The following is a 19,329-nucleotide window of genomic DNA, read 5'->3' as shown; positions in this document are numbered from 1 at the left end:
TGGATAGGAAGACCTGCTTTTTCTGTGTATATGCCAGCCTCACACACACACACGCCCTAACGGATGCCTGATCTTCTTTCCGCCTTATATGGCAGTTCCTGTGACACACTGTACTGATACACGTGAGAGTTTTAAAACTGTTTCTCCCGGCCACAAGATCATGTTTCACACACACACACACACACACTGACACACACTTAACAGCTGCTGCAAACCACTTCTCCAGAAAAGAGATAAGGAGAAAAGAAATGAAGCATGAAAGGAAATAAGGAAAGAAGAGAAGCAGAAGGTACAGTGGGAGGAACGAAAGAGGGAAGGAAAGAATGGAGGTACAGAAAAGGAAGGACGAAAGGAAGGAAGGAAAAAAGAGAAGGAGAGATGGAAGGCAGTATGGAAGTTGGCACAGAAAAGGGAAAAGGATGGAAGCTGGCGTGAAAAAAAGGACAAAAAGGGATGTCAGTCTGTGGACAGGAGGAGACGTTGGGTTATGGAAGGAGGGATGAGGAGGATGAAGGATGAAGTGATGCAGGCAGCGTGAAGCAGAGCAGCTGGAGGTCAGGAGGTTAAAAGCTTTACACGACGGCACTGACAGTTTTACAGGAAGAACACGCAGCGGCAGGAAGTCGTCAACGCTTTGTCACACCTTCTGCAGACTCCCGTGAGAGCCGAGCCGTGACACACACAAACACACACACACACACACACACCATCTATTTCAACAGAGATATTCACCCTGACTGTCAGGGAAAAGCTGATGACGGTTTAAAGAAGAGCGCATAGCGACACACACACACACACACACACACACACAGTGCTCAGCCCGCCGTAGACCACCTGCCCGACAGACAGGGCATCGGATGAGGTTTTCGCGTTGGCTAAAACTCCTAGTAGCTGCACCTCATTGAATGTTAAAATTGTTGTTTTATTGTGGTTAAAATAACAAGGTGTTTAAACTCCTCAGGCTGTAATTACAAGCAGCCAAGATGGGAAAACAACCCTCATGCAGCCTCCTAATGGTGTACCTTGAAACAATGTGGAAACATTCCCAACACAAAATAACAGTTTTGCTTTTCTTTCCCTTCAGGGTGTGTGTGCACTGCCTTAAACTACAGACGAAAAAGCCTCCCAGGAATTACATGATTGTGTTAGCATGTTGTCATACCTGCGCTGGCGCTGCGATGTCGCATGTGGGTTTTGTTGCACTTTTTTTTATTTTTTGTTTTTCCTCATTTCTTAATAATTTCCACATGCTGATTCTGATACTGAGCACTGAAACACTGAAACTTGCAGTCAGCTGTAAAATCCTGATAATCAGTCTGTCTAGGGGCTATAAAGTAACATAAATCCTTTCATGACGTTTACACACACACAGTCAAGTCAAGACCAGAATCTCAGTGCCTCAGTGGACGCCTCAGGTGTCACCAGGAGGCCATATGACCTCCTTTTCATCACCTGAAGAGGAGTGAAGTCATTCAGGCGTCTTCTCTCATAATCTCTTGATTACTTTTTATTACTTTACATAACCTTAGGTTATTGGGTCACTTCCTTTCGATCATAATCCAGACTCTGTTGTAAAAATCCCATTAAAAGCTGTACTTCCTGGCTGCATAAAGTGCCGCTTCTCAGTGTGAAAGCCCCATGAGGTAAAATTTGAGGAATGTATGTGACAAGTTGTAACACACACTCGGTTTCAATCTGGGACGAGAGTTTTGACATATGAAGGTGGACATATGGGGGGTGTTTAAAGTGTGCAGGAAGCAGCACCCGCATGACAGTTAGTGTATGTTGTCCTGAAAAAAAAACAAAACAAAAGAAAAACCTGAACGTATTTCATCATTTCAGCACCAACTGCGACCGTTTGCCCGTCCCACCACCCTCACTGCATTATTATGAAGTTTTGTGGCTTGCTTAGATTCCCAAAACGTTTGTAAAATGCTCCTATTTTCCCTGTCTGAAATAAAACCTGCGTGATGTTTGAGGGGTTCAATGGCCGGGCAGAGCAGACAGAGCGAAAGACGGAGAGAAACAGGAGGATGGATGTGGCAGAGGAGCTAGCAGCACTCCCTGCACATCAATCATTGTATAAATGTCAAAAACAGCTAAGCTTGCAACACACACGTTCACTCACACACACACACACACACACACAGGCATGCACACACAGCAGACTGATGAGCACAGTGACCGCAGAGGATTCAGATACGTAAAGGACACACACACCGAGAGAAACAAGCAGGAACACACAGCATTTAACTCCACGCACACACACACACACACACACACACATGCACACACACACACACACACACACACACTTCTGAGCGGCCAGCACGTGACGTCTCAGCTGCTGTCAGTTCCTGTGTGGCATCTCGCTGGAATCTCAGAGTCAGCAGCGGCTAACGGCCCTGAAACAGCAACGCGTTCAACTCGAGGACGGTCTTAAATTTTAATGTACTGCAAATCTACCGAGTGTCCCGTAACCAAGAAGTCAAAAAGTAGGAATTTGACACGTTTTTACACTCAGCATCAGGTCTGTCCGGCGAATCGTTTACCTAACACGTGTTTAATGTCACGTCTGAAGGTGTTGAAACAGCAGGAATCTGACCGAGACCATCAGACACTCAGCTGACAGTTTCACCAAGTTTCAGTGTGTTTCACTAATGAAAGCAGGTGCTGAACTTGCAGTCCATGCAGGACAGCCCACTGCAGCGTGGAGTTAGTCCAGGATGATGTTTTACAGGGCAATAACAGTCCTTTAGCGTCTCCGTCGTCCTCTGACCGTTTCTCAGAGGTTACTAACTGCCAACTGCCGCTTGCAGCTTTTTAAATCCCATGTAGAACTTTATCAACACATCACAGTCCTGTCCTGTCAGTTTGGCATCTGGTGGGATGACACACACACACACACACACACACACGCACACACACACACACACGCACACACACACACACACACACACACACACACACACACAACTTTTCCACCCTGGAACTATCAGTGTGTGTGTGTGTGAACTTTTACTTCCGCTCTGTAATACAAACACACACAAAGAAATAGAGAAATAATTGTGATTTGTGTGTCAGGCTGAACGATCCAGAACAAAAGAAGTCAGCAGTGCTGCTTCACTGACCTCCCATGGCTCTGAACTGACCCTGGTGTGTGTGTGTGTGTGTGTGTGTGTGTGTCACTACAGGTTACAGCCATGGAAACACACACAGGATAAGGGAATCTCTCTACTTATTGTAACCGTCTGTTGGGAGGAAGGAAGACGTTCATCAGGACTGCTGTTACTGTGCGGACGCATGCAGCTTGTGAGGGTCAAAGGTCATGATCAGGCTTTACATCTGAGCATGTAGAAACTCCAAAAGGCTGCACAGTCAGGGCTTCGCCTCCACCTCGACATCGAGATCATCGGAGTGTTTTTCTGAGACTCACCTCTACAGGCTGGTCAGAAACCGCTGGTCAGGTTTCTCAAACACAAGCAGGATCAAAACATCCTGATCGATTCTCACATTAACAATCAGATGCCACCAGAGCAGCTTCAGGACCCGACTCGAGTTCAACATCGAGGGGACAAAAAGACGTTAATGACTGACATCGTCATGCGGTGCGAAGACTCGGCGTGCTCCAGACACGTCGGGCTGTGTTGGGTGGCGACGGCTCTTATAGCCTGCAGAGGCAGACGTTAGAAACAGGAAAAGGTTCTGCTGGTGATGCACTTAAAGGCATAAAGACCTCATGTTATTATTATTATTACTGGACACCATCAAGGAAGGCCTAGTGTTATTGTTAATGTTATTGTTGTTCATGTTTTGATATGTATTTATTTTTTTTACCTCTAATGGGCAAGGAGCAATACATGGTCACTTTGTTCAACTTGATTTTCTACATGAAATTTTTTTTTTTTTTTTTTTTACAAATGTAAAATGATCGTGTTATTTGCTCCAACAACACTCTTTTGAATTGACACGTATTTCACGAGTTCCCATTAAAGGGCTAAACATTATCACTTTGTCATAAGAACATGTGAGAGCGGCAGAGGAAAAGGGTCCATCCCATCCAGGGGAGGAAGTATGTCGCGTGTCGTCCCTCCTCTGCTGTCTGAGATGGATCATAAATCAGGACGTCGTTCACTTTCCTGTTCTCACAGGAATCGGGATCGGGGACGAATATTCATCCTAACTGTCTATCGCATCATTTCCATTCGGTCACGTACAAGTGGAGTAGAATTTATATCTTGACCCTTATTACATTTTTTTCTACATAGTATGAAAATCTGATCATGTCATTAAATGATTTCTATACTTACATGCAGACAGAAAAATGGCTCCTGGTAAATTTACATTTACGCAAAGAGTCTCAAACGTTGAAATATAAATCAGTCAGAGCGAAACTTACAAATTCTGATTTGACTCATCTTTCCACGTCAGTGAAAAGGACCGAGTCCTTTTTACCTGTCCTGCCTGTGGGTGGTGCATTTGAGTTCACACCTGGTTTACCACATCGGTCACATGTTTGCATTTACAACAAACAGCCGCACCAAAGATTTAACACCGCAAACAGGAATCGGGTAGAAAACACGTCGTATTTGCCAAAACAAATCAAAACGCTCGTCTCTATCGGGTTTTAACTGATGGAGTCGTCATTTTGCACACATTTTTGTACCTTTTTCCTGTGAGTTTCTTCAACACGACTCGGAGTTTCATGTCCACTACGCGAAAAGCTCCGACAAACGGTCACCTAAAAGTCTCTTTCGGTTCAGGTCAACCCTCTCCGAGCCGATCGGTCGACGTTCTCCTCTCCAAGCTGCTGCTGTCACAAACCCCAAAGCTCCAGCCGGTCGGCGTCGGTTCTCTCATGTGCAGCCAAAGAAGGACAATAAAAACTGATTATTGTTGGCAGACAGCCAGGCGGTGAAAGTCATTCTTCAGCTGCCAACAGTGTGTGTCACTCATTCACAAATGCACAGTCACACTGAAACCAGCTCACACTCACACACTCATAAGGTGACAGTCATTGTGAAAGCAGCTCCAGTGCTGATAATCTCAGTGAACCACAGACCACTACTGACAGTACTGACAGTGACATGTGCAGCATGTATGTTGGATGTTAAAATTACACTTTCTATTAACACAATGAAGAAATGTTATAATTGAATGTTCCTGGTAAGGTGATAAAATGTTGAACGAATTTGTTTGCCTGCAGAGTAGAAAGTCCTGTAGTGATCACAGTCATTGAAACTTTTTGATGTTTAAGCAGTGACAGGTTACAAAGACAAAACCAGTTTGACTTCACTGTTTTCTATCGGAGTGTCCCAGCAGGCCGAGAGCGGCACACGACGCCGGACGCCGTTTTGAGCTGAGCTTCTGTCGGATGACCTTTTTTCTCGCATTAAAAGCGCTCCATTGAAGAGGAACAGCTGATTCATGAAGCTGAACGTTGAGGAGTTATCGTTTCAGTACCGCCTCATTTTACTAAGAAAACCTCAGTCAGACGGCAGCTGGCTGGAGGCTTCCTGCTGGCTATGCTGTCTGTCATTTCCAGTAAAGAAAAATGTAAATACCACAATGTGTATTGACTTTTTTTTATTAATTTTGCTTTCTGTTTTACAGGCATCATAAGCAGAATACACAGGCTGCACAAAGGCTGATGCACAGAAACATCCTGACGCAGCACAGTACTACGAAATGAAGGAAACGCAGTCAAAGCACAGAGTCAGACGCACACAGCACAACACACTGAAGACTCACAGGTGATGATCGAGATAAATTACTTCTGTGCGAGCCCGCACATCCTTTTTAGATCATTGCTTCATATGACGCCTTGAACATCATACAAGAAGCCTGAACATTTACAGTTCGGTTACAAGTGGCAAACTCCATCTGCTGGTGAAGATAATGTGGAACGGTCAGAAGACCCTGAGCGGACCTTGTCATTGAATTTGGGATTTTTCTCACGTCTCTAAAACGCCTCACGTAGGGCTGAATGTGACATGCAGTCACACCGAAGCCTCTTCTACATTTTTCCACCTCACCGCTGCTGTGTTACACACCGTGCACCTTCTCACGTGGGCACATACCTGATTTTTGGTTCGGTGATAGAAAAAGCAAAGCTGACCTAAGGGTGGTTTATTTGTTGCGGCAGTGTTGCAAAGAAAAAAGAAAAAAGAAACAACAACAAAATAAAAACAACAACAGTCAAACAGCTCTGGCCTTTGCCTTTGAGCAAAGCATTTAACGTCACAACTCCTACACTGCAGTTCTCACTGAGAGTGCAGATGAATGCAGGGCGAGGCTGAGAAACAGCTCCTTATTCAGTCAGCTTTCCTCAGATAAGTGAAGATTAGTCACTAGACCAAGAAAAGTCTCAGAAAACCACCAGCATAACCTCTCAGTTACCTCTGTCTGACAATAGCACTGTGTTAATGTTTTACAACTTACATAACAAAACGCTCAGGAACACAATGTATGCAGAGTGTGTGTGTGTGTGTGTGTGTGTGTGTGTGTGTGTGTGTGTGCGTGTGTGTGTGTGTGTGTGTGTGAGATCAGTTTCCGGCAAAGGAATAGAAACCTCCCCTGAGTCCCACAGGTCACCATTGCTGCGACCTGTAATCTCCGATTAAACATTAAAAATCACAAATTTTAAGAACAAACTCATTAAAGTCATAGATGTGCTTCACCTGACATCAGGTGACCACCATCAGTGTTCACAAAGGTGGAACTAAAGCTGGTTTCGACCTTTAACAGACCATAGCTTCATATGAGTCCATGCCACGCCGGCGGTAAATGTATCTGTCAGTGCGCATTTTGTTGATACTATAACTGTGTACTGTCAATAAAGCTGATTCTTCTTCTTCTTAAAAACACATTGTAGTACTATTTAGGATGTATGAATATGTTTAAGCAGAACTTTTTGTTTGACCATTACCACATTATTTTATTCACTAATGTGTTGCCCTGACAAACTTCATGGGTGATCCATTGTGTAATTTATTGTAAATTGAAGGATTAATTTGTGGTCAGTATTTATACCTGACCGTAACTTTAAAAACAGTCACTGCAGTAATGAGTTTGTTATTTACATGAAATAATTGCAGATGTTTCAACACCACTACCAGCCAATCAAATAATAACCTTTCAGCAGCCAGCAGCTCAAATTTTATGTCCTTTTGTCATCATCAGGTGTGGTAGGTTTGACATTTTTATGATGAATCTGGCAGTTGGTCACCAAAAAGTCAGTGCAAGTACCTTACAACAATTGAAACAGTCACAACAAGACGAATGCTTTTCAGGTGACTCTCAGCTCAAACCACTCAGCCACTTAGAAAATGAACAGGATTTCCGGTTCTTGTTTGCCAAATGATTTGTCCCTCAGATATGGAGTCATTATGTTGTAAATCCCAGAGAGGACTTTTTTTTTTTTTATGCTTCACACCCAAAACAAATAAGGAAATACACATTCATTCATTACACAGTTAGTGCTGGTGGCAATAAAACACTGAAACAGTTTGTTCAATGGAAGAGGAACAGGATGCACTTATTTGGTCAATACGCTGCAGAATCTGTGGCGATCAGCACAGCGGAGGTGCACAGCGGAGGTGCTCAGTGTTACGCTGATAAAGTATCTTCTGAATCTCAACAAAATGCATTTTGTTTGGCCCACTTGTGGTAAAGATCAGCCGACAGCTAAGCTGTATTTTCCATCCAGCACTTTTGCTTTAGGCTAAAATCTTTCTCTCTGCTTTTGGTACATTTGTGCTGCTGCCCACCTCCTAATCACCGTTCAATATCACAGACTGAGCAGCTTCATCAGCTTCTCAGCAGAGTCATCAGCCTCCGCCGTCACCGCCGGCGTCTGAGCTCAGGGCAGAGCGATGCTCGCAGAATCGAAGGGCCAAAGACTTTCCGTCACGTCACATCATCACACGTCATCGGTCATTAAAAATAATTCTCTGTAATTCATTCATTTGACAGCTCGCTGTCTGCTGTGTATTCACTCAGCTGCAATGTTTATGCTCCTTCCTAGCAGTCAAAGACTAAAATAAAAAATCTGTGCAGGTTACGTGGAAACAGTCTTTACGTGTGGCTTGTCCAGGCTTTGTAGGCTTCATGAACACAGGCTGAATCAGGAAGTTAAACAAAATGTAAATTCAGGCTGATTATCAGGCCACATAATTTTCTCTCTGTTTTACAAACAAGACAAACTGCTCTGAGTGGAATTATCTGAGACAGCTGGCTAAGTCGTTTATTTATGAAAAACATACCCCAAAGGCTGAATATGAGAATAAATGACTTGTAGCATCCACCTCTTTTCAGTTAGCCATATTAAAATAAAGCATTTCACTAATCCAATGGATTGTGGGCACTTAGAGGAAACAAGACTTTTATTCACCACATTTGGACCGAATTTCCATCTAACTGTCACGCTGCCTGCCAGGTGTGGACCTACAGAAACTGTAAATGTTTCACCGTCTTATATAACCGCTGGGGGAAGGCACGAGTGTGTGTGTGTGTGTGTGTGTGTGTGTGTGTGTGTGTGTGCAGTCTTTATCTACATCACAATCTAAACTAGCTGGGAATTTGCCAGCCAGCTGACATGCATACACCCACTCACACACACACACACACACACTATAGGTATACAGTATAGGTGCAGACGCACATACAGACACGTGAGTGTGTAGACTCCTAAGAGACTGTAATGTGGAAAAGTAAGTTAAGACCGCGCAAAGACCTCAGTGTTCAGGCTAAACTGGTTTTTTAGTGTTGTCGGTGGTCCGACTCCACTGATAACAATGCAAAGGACTTTGAATAGAGCGTTTCCTATGTGATGTGTCTCTCACACAGACTGCTGTCTTTGAAAACACGAGCACAGTCACAGCATGTTCACACCATCACTGAGCGGAAATGTTTTTGAACTCAGAGGAAATATGAGCTGGAGGGCCATGAAGACACTGCGAGCAACAGGTGAAGAAAGCTGAAAACACTTAAAGCTCACATCAGAAACAGCAGAGATCACAACGAGTGACCAGCGAGTGACGAGGGATGAAAAGTCTCTTATCAGACTTTCTGTGTCTGAAAAGAGCCTAATCTGCACATTTAGTCCCCGTCTTTAAATTCAGAATTCAAAATATTTCATCAGCTATTCACCTCACTTCTTTAATTTCCACCATATTTAAAATATTGGAGTAATCGCGTAGTTAATAACACTAAGTTTGTGTATTACTTTGTGCAAACTACAGCAGAGGTTGGCATCAGGGAGTAGAAGAAAACTTCAGGAGAAAAAGCATCATGTTATTCGTTCATTTATTTTACCGTCCTGCCTCACCAAATGGAGCATGAATAACACACATTAAACATGTTTTTGTTATTTTGGGCACGAATGTAAGTCTTAAAAAAAATATTAAAATCTTAACCAAACTGCAACCACAGGTCACATGACAAAAGCCACCTGACGACATCCCTCCCCGCATGTCCAAAGGACAAAAAATGTGTACGCAATTAAACAACACAGGAAAAGCCTAAGATACATGAAAAAACTTTTAAAAAGTGTTGTGATATTTATATGCCGCCATACCATAAATCTAAGCTTCACTTTCCTGGGAGATGTCGTGTCCCGTGGCAGACAGGACTGCACAGTGAAAGCAAAACTTAAAGCGAATCTCAGCGCTGATGCCTCATGTGCTTATTCCGCAGGCTTTACGTTGCGAATTTGATGTGTATTTCATAAGGACGAGCTGATGAAAGGAAGCCGTCTATCGCCAGCTCAGTGGTGACCTGGCAGATTCCAACTTTCCATATCAGCGTTTAAAGAGTAACACAAGAGAGTGAAGGAGGAGTGTGGAGTCTGGCTGACATGAACCCAGTGAACCCGAAACCCATGAGAGCGTTTAATCACCTACCGACAAGAAACTACCTCTGATGTTTTTGCTCCAGTAACAGCAAGGAATAAGTTTACACTTTCACAAAACCGTCTCCTGAAACACACATTCACACACAACTAACCCGCAGCCGCAAATACGTCAGCAGGCAAACGATTGGACCTGCTTTCATGTTGCCTTCAACATCGACAACCTCTACAGACGTCAGACATCTGCAGGAGAAAACACCAGAAGCCCACGGCGACCAATCACAGTTCTTGTTGTCTCCATGTGGACCAAACTGACCGGACAGCAGATTGTCTCATCATCACCTTTAAACACACAATATGAAACACTCCTGTTTGTTGTTGGATTCCCCCTGGATGTTCTTGATCCCGGCAACATGAACCCCCGAAGATCTTGATCACCTTTTGACTTTTCTCTCGCACCACCACCAGATCACTGTCTCCATCACTCTAGCGCCACCCTCAGGTCAGACATGCCGGGTGTGCAGGTTCAGCAGGTTGCTTCATCAGTCAGTTTGTCAGCTGGTGTGTTTCAGATCCACGTCAGCACCCCGGAGCTGCACCACGAGTTAATGTGTAACTGCTGTGTGTGTGTGTGTGTGTACACAGTGTACCTTACCAAGGTCATAGTGACTTGTGTGTGTGTGTGTGTGTGTTTGCATTCTATCACGCTCTAACAGGGTGAACTATAGCTAATGTTTTATTGCACTCAGGTGTGTGCAGGTGTGAAATAAAGGTAAAAAGTAAAATAAGGGCTGAGAGGCTGCAGCAAACCACGTTGAGCCCGAGCTCCTGTATCAGTGTCAGGGATCGCAGGGTCATGCTGAGTGGGAAATGTTCACGGCTGTATCTCCCAACATCTTTTAAGTCATCAAATTATTTTAGGTTTGTATTTCGGTGTTGTGAATGTAGGCTACGGCACCAACACATCTTCTCTCTTCTGCTCCTCATGCTCTACTCCTTATTCTTTGTTGTTGTTGTCGTCCTTTTCTTGTTCTCATCCCACGATGTCGAATGCCGACGCTTTGTCGCGCCCTCACGCATCTTATCCTGAAGTCACCTGAGCTCGGACCCATTCCCAGTGAGACCCATCGGGGTTTAACGGACCTCCGACACAAACAAATCCATGCGAGTATCAGACGGTCAGAGCGGCTGCATAACAACATGTGGTTTACAAAGTGAGAAAGACCCAAGTAAGCACATGTCAAGGCTTTGCATGGAGGCCACAGATACTGAACGGGGGCAGCCGTGGCCTAGAGGTTGGAGAAGCGGCTTGTGATTGGAGGGTCACCGGTTCGATTCCCCCACCGGATGGGCAGGAAAAATTTGGGTGTGGTGGAGTGATAATGTCCCCACCCCCCATTAGCCGGCTGATGTGTCCTTGAGCAAGGCACTTAACCCCCCAATATGCTCCCCGGGCGCTTGATGCTGCCCACTGCTCCTGTGTGTGTTTCACTGCATGTAATTTGCCGGGTGTTGCATGTGTGTTGGGTCAAATGCAGAAGACGATTTCAGTGTGTGTATGTAAAAATATATATGCTGTCAATAAAGCTGATTCTTCTTCTTCTAAACGTTCAGATAAGACGCACCAGGATGTGGTCTGGTTAAGGAAAACATCACTGAAGTTTAACATGCTGGTTTCTCCTGGACCTAAAGTGGTCCCTCCACTCGGCCCCGACCTCCAACCCTCTGGGGACTTCTTGCTTTGTAAACTGTGTCCCATCAATGGTTGCCTCCTGCACCTCACCGGGGTGCACAAGAGCTCTTCCTGGGTCTGGAGGACAGGCAGAGAAACGCGGTAAAACGGCGTATGGTAACGAGACTGGGCTCGTACGCCAACAGCAGACCCTGCAAAACCACAGTTTGGTTAAAATCTCGAGCCACTTGGTTAAAGAGAGAAGGACCGTCCTCGTGGTTGTGTGTTTAAATGAGAGTTATGAGTGTGAATGTTTTAATGCTGTGAATGAAAGCAGAAAACCTGCTGTAGATATCTTATCATTATTCTGCAAATTACTCATTTAAACAATATTTAAACAATACTCTTTCATCAAAGGTGGAAGAACATTTCCTCCAGTACTGCACTTCAGTAAAATATACGCGAGTAAGTCTTTAACTTTAATATTTTACCAGGCTCAAACTTCACCCTTCAGAGTGTTTCCCTACACTGTGCAATCATCTGCTGGGAATGGAATAACTGTTTAAAAAAAAAAGAAAAGGTTGCATCTGAAATATGTGAAATACTCGCCAAACCTCGGATTGTTGCCCAACTTCAATACTTTAAATCTCAGCCACAACCTGAAAACGAGTTTCAAAACAGATGCAAAGTTGGCAGCGGAGAGCCTGCAGAGACGCCAACTCTGCGTTCTGTTTTCACACACTTCATCTGTCTGGAGCCTCGGCAGATTATCCGCAATGACGAGGGATTTGAACCCCCAACTCTACTGCTGGAAACACGCCTGGCATCTCTGTTGCCATGGAAACAGTCCAAATAACCCGCATTGGTGTCCTACGAAAACAATTTCCCAAATCCCGATGCAGAGCTTTAGATACCAAAGACGAGCTGCGTCCAAATCCTGACTCATGACTCGAGTGAAACGATGCACATGATACGCTGAGTGACGACGTGCCTTTTTTCTTTTTAAATAAAGCTTTAAAAAAAAATGGCCGACGGCTGTTTTTATGCCACAGGCGTTACATGTTTTCAGCGCGATAACTCGGGAACACCTGGAGGGAATTTCCTCAAATTTGGCACAAACATCCACTTAGGACGAACCGATTAGATTTTGGTGGTCAAAGGTCAAAGGTCACTGCGACCTCACAAGACTATTTTTCAGTATAACTCAAGAATTCATGTGCAAATTATGACACAGACTGAGACCATCGTAATTATTGTATTATCGGTGTATCAGTGTTAACTGAAAGCAATATTTAACACTAATATGTAACATTTGATAGCAAAAATGAAACTCTTTTATTGATTTGTGATTGATGATTAAAAGAAAGCAAAACGACGTGTGACTGATGTGTCACAGTGAATTTTATTAACCATCACCTCGACTGTCATTCGGCAGCAGCTTATCACGTGTATTGATATCGTGATATTGACTTTATCAATATGGCGCACTTCGATATTACCCTGTTTCCATAAAGACAACGCAGAGACTAAATCCTCCACTCGTCCCTGGTGAATCACTGCTTGCACTCAGCATATCTGAGACGTTGACAGTCTGGTTCGTGGACATTTTCAAGCTGTGTGTCACGCAGCGAATGCAGCTGCATCGTTTGAGTCTTTCTTCAGGGACTTTCTGCCGTCTCTTTCGTCTGTATTTTCTGCAGTGAGGTTCGGATTCGGCTCTTCTCTGCTGGTAAACATGAACCCGAGTCTCTTCCCTCCTGCACGGCTGAACCTCCGACACGTTAAAAGTTAAACCTCTTGTAACGGCAGCGTTTAAAGCCTTGACCTTTTCTCTTGTCTCATGCCTGAAGTTGACCTTTGACCCTGTGATTGTGGCTTCTGAATGGGAGCTGGAGCTTCCTCTTTGTGTTTTCTACAGAAACATGAACTTCTTGCTTCACATGTGAACTTTAACTTTACTTCCCCCTTAGTTCCTTTGAATTTACTGTCTCTTATTATCACAAAGACATTTTTCACTCGACAATAGCAACATTTTTCACTCGACAATAGCATGCGGCTGGGAACTCGCTCTCATCTCGTACTTCATCGCATTTGATTATTGATTGATTTCTTCTTGTGGTTGCATCTTCCACACAAACAACTGCTTCTCACGAGACGACACTTAAAGTGTTTTCAAAAAGTTAAAAACAAAACACTGCAAACGGTAAAATTAAAATTATCTTGTCATCTCTCGTCACGTGAGTCGTCCAGACATTTGTTGTCCATTCAGATACGTCCAACCTGTCTTCACCTACAGGAAATACCTGTAAATACCGTTTGGCTTTGGTGCGCGGTGGAGCCTGGATGGGAATTCAGTTTAACTGCTCTTATCCACTGCCTCTTACTGCATCTGTTGGTCTGCTCTGAACAACATCTCACTGTACTTGTATAGTGACAATAAAGGCTTCTACCACTTCTACTACTCTACTACAATCTCCGTTCCAGTTCATCCCAAAGGTGTTGGATGGGGTTGAGGTCAGGGCTCTGTGTGGGCCAGTCAAGTTCTTCCACACCAAACTCATCCAACCATGTCTTTATGGAGCTTTGCTTTGTGCACTGGGGCACAGTCATGCTGGAACAGAAAAGGGCCTTCAACAAACTGTTGCCACAAAGTTGGATGCATAGCATTGTCCAAAATGTCCCAATACTTTTGTCTATCTACAGTTGCAAAGAAAGCATTTAAAGTCGCATACAGGCGGGCAGAAGAGCACAACACCCTCCACTCCAACTGGCTCTGAGCTCTCTGGACAATGACCTGCTCTGTTCACGCATGGGCTCAACCGGACGTGAGCTTCGGTGCTGATGGGGGTGAAGTCTGGTTGACGTCCGGCTCATCTAGTTTGAATTTATGTTCACACGCGCAGCTTATTAATTTGATTGATTTCAGACTAGCAGAGCAAATGGCGCGAACACATCTTAGTGGTGGAAACGGTGGAGACGACGTTACAGACGGATGAACAACATGAACCACCTGCAAACCTGCAACAAGCTCAGCAGCTGCTCACTTTGTCAAAGCTGCAAAACTTTTCGAACACATTTCGAACACTAAATACGATTCTGAACGTTTCACAGGCTCAAAATATTATTTGTTTCCAGATAAAACTGCGCTGTGACCTTCATGAAAAGAGGAAGACGATGAATAACTTCACGTCTGACACAAGATTCAGATGTCAGAGAGTTAACACACTTCAGGATACTCAGAGTAGGTCACCTGGGAGTGTGTGTGTGTGTGTGTGTGTGTGTGTGTGTGTGTGTGTGTGTGTGTGTGTGTGAAGGGGGGCGTTTCGGATTCCAGCCTACTTCCAGCCGAGGTGTGACTTGGACTTCACATGTCAGAGAGCGTTTTCTTAGAAACACTCCAAGTCAGATTTAACCGTCGCTCAGTTTCTCACGTTACACGAGGCAGAAAGCGAGCGGCGACATTCGCCAGCGTGAAGGAGACGACGAACCCGAAACACAGAAACAAAACGCACAACCACAGACACAAATCCAAAACTGGATGAAGGAAAGAGTTGACGACACGAGAAGAAGAAAGAACACAACATCATACCTCTCTGTCAACACGTCATCCACAGCCCCGTGTGTGTGTGTGTGTGTGTGTGTGTGAGAAAGGTGAAAGTGAGCAGTGGTGTGTGAACATGAACATGTGAGCTGAGCAACATGTGTCAGTGTGCCGCCGAGTGTAATTTGACAAGGTCTCTCACACACACACACACACACACACACACACACACACACTCTCTCTGCTGTTTGCATTGCTGGGGTTCCAAGCTACTGACTGTAAATGCATTTAAGTTCTTAAGAGAAGACGAGTGCAGATAAATAAGGAGAGTGAATGAATAGTTTTAGATGTTTCTAAAATAAAAATAAGAAAATAAATAAAGTAGAACCCACACATGAGTGATGCAGCGCTGTACTTATGCAGCATCATCCTCTGAATCATGAAATGAGCTTTGAACGGTAAAATGAGTTCACTGCAGATGTAAAGTTTGCTCCGTCGGCCTTTTGACTGTAAGTAAACGAAGCCAGAATGTCACACAGGAAGTGATGTTTTTCTCTGCGTTTTCGCCTCTGGAATTTCACTTATTTCCTAAGTTTTAAAAATCCCTCAGTGATTCAGCCTGAGAGAAAACATTTCCTCCCTTCACATCCAGACTTTGTGTCCTGTTGTTTAGGCAGCGATGACTTCAGCGTTTCCCTCCAAGTGGCCTTTTTAAACATTATCCTGACCTCAACTGACTGACAGTGTGTGTGTGTGTGTGTGTGTGTGTGTGTGTGTGTGTGTGTGAGATAACGTGTTAATAACGTGTTGCTGCAGTCGCGGCTTCTGTCTCACAAACACACACAACATCTCACACATGTAGCCTGAGACGTCTCGTCCCCTCATGGCCGAATCTCAATAAGCATTTTTTTTGCCTTAAAGGCAAAATGAACACACACACACACACGCACACGCACACGCACACGCACACACACACACACGCACACACACGCAGTTTGAGTGAACACCACAAGCAAGTTCACATTTGTGAATGAAAGACGTTCTGTTTCTCTCTTTCTCGCTCAGTGGAACGCATTCTTGGCACGACTCCAGAAGCTTCTCAGTGGCGGGAAAACACACACACACACACACACACACACACACACACACACACACACACACACACTCACACACACACTGTGAAAAGTGACGAGCGTGAGCCATACTTTTGGAAGTCAGAGTGGTGAGAATTGAACTCTCATCAAGCTTTGCTGAGATGATTTGCTGAAGCGGCCTCGGACCGAATCAACAGCCGATGAGTGTAAAAGACCTCGCCGAAGCAGGAAGTCAGCTGACCGCAGGGTCAAAGGCCACAGGTTCACTGCCTTCGTCCGCAGGCTTAACCACACGACGTGCAGGCTGCTGCGGGTCTCAGAGGAGGTCGGATCCGTAAACGGATTTTTGGGATGTCAGCTGGACTACGCGTGTTCTTTATTTGTGTTATGATATTAGTAAAAAAACATGAAAAAGAGGGTAAAGAAAATCATCATTGGAAAAAAAAAAGCTATTTTTACAACATATTACAGTTTAGACACATAAAACGTATCATTTGTGAATTGATGATGATGTGTATAAACACACAGTGAAATCTTTGTGTCACTTTTTGCAGTGTGTGACCACCCACACACCCACTCACACTCACACACACTCACACTCACACACGCTCACTCAGCTGCTGCTGTGTTTTCCTGCTGCTCTCTCGGCTCCTCCCTCCTCGGCTCCCGATTGGCTGCTGAGGTTTGGCGGGCTTTGCTGCTCCTCGTGACTACTGCTGCTGCTGCAGTCATCGAGGCAGCAAGCGGGAACAAAAGTTCAGCAGGGTGGTTGCCCCGGCGACGCATCCCAGAGAACAACCTGCTCTGTAAACAGGCGGCCGGCTCGAGGCCAAGAGGCTGCAAACCGGCATCAGAGGCAGATAGTCCACAGATTAAAAACTTGTCAGTTAAGGAGAGGAAACTCATTCGTCCCCTTACAAAATAAAAGCTGAATTCACGAGCAAAATAAAAGCCCTGCTGTAAGGTACGCTCTGCTGGGGAGTCGCTTGTGGTGCCAAAGTAAAAACCGACACGAGCGAGTCGGCTCGTTAGCTCGTTAGCTTATCAGGCCACAGTTCAAATCCTGCTTTGCCAAATAAGACGCGTCGAGCTGCAGCGTCACGGTGAGGACGGTTTATTTTAGAAGCAGGTCAGGTAAGGTGTTTAAAAAATATCTCGACCTTGTACAACCAGATGTCACCCGATGCTGTTCAAATATCACACGCCCAATAGGTCTGGACCGACGGCTTCAGATGGATCTGCCATCTGTGTTTGTGTGAACGATCAGCATCTGCCGCCAGCGTACGAGTGTGTGAGTGAGTGAGTGTGTGTGCGTGTGTGTGTGTGAATGCTGGCTCAGGTTGTAAAAGAGCTTTGAGCGGTCAGTCAGAGCGAACAGGCGCTACTGGTGGCCTCAGTGAAACATGAAGTCGAAAACATACGTCACAGGTTCACCTTTTGTTTGAAATCCAAACCGCTCAGGCCTGACAGCAGCTTCACACTTGGTGTGTAAACACGCCTAAACAGAAGAACCAGCCATAAAATATATTTCTGAAACACAAATGATAGACTACCCGTCTGTAGTTTAATTTCCAAACGGCTATGTTTTACCAAACTTAGGAGGAAATAGCGCATGTGCTGGGGACTATTTTCAGCAGTGGATGAATCTACATTTGGTGGCAGGATGGTTTGTGTGGGATTTGAGTCAAAACAAACTGCAGCGTGTGTGTTCATGTTAATGCAACCGCGTGACTGATGTGTTTTCAACAGTTTTTGGACAGTAACGGAGCTCACCAGTGGCTTCAGATTGTGCTGATGTTCGGCGAGATGATCGAGGGAGGGAAACACTTTCCACATTTCCTTTTTCCAGCCTTTTCTCGTCTGAAGTTTTATCTCACTGAGCTGAGCAATCGTGGAAATTTGGAGTCAGGACTCGCTGCTGCGTCTGAGTTCTTCTCGTCCGTTGGTTTCAGTGAATCAAATGTGACATCAACAAGACAGCTGCTCATCAAGTTTGTTCTGGTTTCAGCCAAGTTTTCACTCTGGAGTCCTGAAATTAAAAAAACAAACAAAAAGAAAAGGAATATCAGCGCCAAATCAGCGAGAGCAAACAGCGTGAGCTGAAACTTGGCAGACGGTTTGGAACAGAATGACGTCTGTTTACTGGACGTTTTGTTTTCGGTCAACGGATCAGAGTGAACAGGATGACGAGACAAAGGGAGGCTGACAGAAAGAGTTTGACTCCAGTTCAACACAAGCTGACTCACCGAGGACCTCTAGTGGCGACAGGGCTGCTCTCACGCTGAGCCACGGATCAAAACGTACCCCGAGGACTCCATAATCCTCACGCTCGTCTCTGCTCCCGTTTAGTTTCTGTAAAGCCGTTTCACTCGTCTCCTGTTAGTTTCCCAGCTCTGTGTATTTCTGTGAAAATAAGTTTATCAACCCCAATTTCCATGAGAAAACAGAAGGACTTTTGGTGTTTGGTGACACACTTTTCAACTTGCTGTCTTGTCACAAAACGATTCACATAAAACAAAGAAATCCTTCCGTTTACTTAGTATTATCCCTTTTTATTAGTGTGTGCTTATGGTGATTCTGTGTGTGTGTGTTGCTGTGTTGTGATGGTGGGCGGTACTGATGCTCACCTGTGCACCTGTCTGACATCATGAGCTTTGTTTAGTCTTTGAGAGCTTCATTGCGTCATTCAGGGCCTCCTGGAAGTTCATGTTGTTTCCATGACAAACGTCCACAGCACACTTGACTGAAGAGACGGAAACACACTTACAAGTACAGAAACACCAAAGTGTGTGTGTGTGTGTGTACGACAGGGTCAGCGATGTGTGTCACAGTGTGTTTTGTGTTTGCACAGTGCCATCAGCCACGTGGCGCCACGGCAACATCAGACAAATCGTTTCCATGGTGAGGGCCAACTGAAAGGGTCGGGAGACTCTCTCACACAACACAGAGCCGACCCAGAGGACAGGTTTGGCGGGAAGAGTGTGTGTGTGTGTGTGTGTGTGTGTGTCTGAGAAGACAAAACAGAGGCGGTGTGTTTGTACAATGACTGGAAGAGAATCTGTTCTTTTGTGTTTGGAAAAAAAAACTGTGTGTGTGTGTGTGTGTGTGTGTATTAACAACAGCCAGAATGAAGATCAGCCCTAATGAGGAAAACAGCATTAATGAGGTGTGA

This window comes from Scatophagus argus, chromosome 3, assembly GCF_020382885.2.
Source record: "Scatophagus argus isolate fScaArg1 chromosome 3, fScaArg1.pri, whole genome shotgun sequence".
In the NCBI taxonomy this organism is placed as follows: domain Eukaryota; kingdom Metazoa; phylum Chordata; class Actinopteri; family Scatophagidae; genus Scatophagus; species Scatophagus argus.
Note: the sequence above shows the minus strand (reverse complement) of the source record.